This window comes from Pteropus vampyrus, unplaced genomic scaffold (genome assembly GCF_000151845.1).
Source record: "Pteropus vampyrus isolate Shadow unplaced genomic scaffold, Pvam_2.0 Scaffold34, whole genome shotgun sequence".
Classification (NCBI taxonomy): Eukaryota; Metazoa; Chordata; class Mammalia; order Chiroptera; family Pteropodidae; genus Pteropus; species Pteropus vampyrus.
In genome coordinates this window covers 54,475-56,091 of record NW_011888815.1, presented here as the reverse complement: position 1 = coordinate 56,091, position 1,617 = coordinate 54,475, and the positions used below count along the sequence as shown (strand labels likewise).

The window sequence follows — 1,617 nt, the reverse complement described above, 5'->3', positions numbered from 1 at the left end:
GAAAAACCATCGCTGACATCGGCGTGTGGCATCTTCCCTCCAACGTTTCCCCACCGCCACTTCCACCCCGACCTATGGTTGTTGCCGTCTCCCTTTCATCAAGCACGGGCTCGCTGACGGCGGGGCGTCTCCTGTCACACGCTCACGGCTGCTCCCAGGACCTGGCGCACTCGGGGGGGCCTGACACACCTGGGGGGCCCGGCGCCCCTGGCGTGTGGTTCACGGCTCCACCTGGGGCGTGAACCCAGGACCTTGTGCGTGCGAAGCCCGCGTGCTAACCACTACACTATGGAGCCACCCCTGCCCGCCGATGTTTTCTAAGATTTATGGTTTCAGGTTTGATGTTCAAGTCTTTAATCCGTTTCGAGGTGATTTTTGTGTAAGGGAGTGGCCCGATTTTATTCTTTTCCATGTGGCTCTGCAGATCTTCCAAGAGCATTTGCTGAGGAGACTCTCCTTTACTATATTCTTGGGTCCTCTGCCATAAACTAACTGACCATGCACGTGCGGCTTTGCTTCGAGCTCTCTGTTCTGCTGCTCTGACGCGTGCGTCATTTTCGACCGCACGGTTTCGATCACCGTAGCCTCGTCATAGGGTTTGCAACCCGGAAGAGCGACACCTCCAGCTTCGTTCTTTCCGAAAACTGCGCATGGTCTTTAGTGGTTTCACGTCAATTTTAGGATGGATTGTTTGTTCTATTTCCGTGAACTATGTCTCCGGAATTTTGATAGGGATCACACCGACTCTGTAGATCACTTTGGGTACCGTGAACATTTAAGAACAGGAAATCTTCCTATCCGTTAAGCACAGGATATCTATTATTTTGTGTTTTCTTCAATTTCGTTCATCAGTTTCTTATACTGTTCAGGGTACACCGGTCTTTTCGCCTCCTTAGTTAAATTTATTCCTAGGCATTTTATTCTTTTTGATAAAGGATTCATTTAATTTTAGTAACTTTTCTGTAATGATGACAAGGTTCGAGGCTATGAATTTATCTCTGTCTATAGCTTCAATCGAACTTCGTGAATTCTGATGCGTATCGATTTCATAAATGCCGAACTCAATATTCAGAAGCTGCAGATCCAGGTGGCCTCTGTCTTTTTAAGAAAATCAGGTAAAACTAGTTGAGTATATTTTGTTCATAGCTTTGTTTTTAATTGCCATTTTTTTATTATGTTTTAAGAATCTCCTGTATAATTATCTTTTAATTATTGAAGTTATCTTTATAATCTAATACATGGACATTTAAGATCTATCTGGAAGGTTTTCTCGATGGTCATGGGCCATTCTGGGCTGCCATCCTAATATGTTAATGACCAGGGGAAAAAAAAAAAGACTCGATGTGCGAAGAAAGGAAAGACAGAGAGGTATCATAACCTCTCCTCGCCTGTAGCGACTCTACTTCTTGTAACGAGAGTCCTTTATTCTTTTGAAAACTCCTGTAAGTCTTAGCCAAGTTTTAAGTGAGCAGTTTGTGTGAGGTTTGCCGGCGGGGGCTGGGAGGGGTGGGGGGCCCACCAGGCGGGTTCGCGGTTTGCTGCCCCTCTTCCCACCTACACGCCCGTCTCTTGGAAGCCTCGTGCCTCACACCTTTTACCAGCGTACCAAATGGCCGT

At 46.7% G+C, this 1,617-nt stretch overlaps 1 non-coding gene across 1 annotated transcript; it reads right to left on the bottom strand.

Annotated features, from left to right (window-relative positions):
• Positions 1-222: 222 nt before the first annotated feature.
• On the bottom strand, positions 223-296 carry TRNAA-CGC. The gene has a single exon. It is a non-coding gene; the product is annotated as a tRNA-Ala (tRNA).
• Between the last annotated feature and the right edge of the window lie 1,321 nt (positions 297-1,617).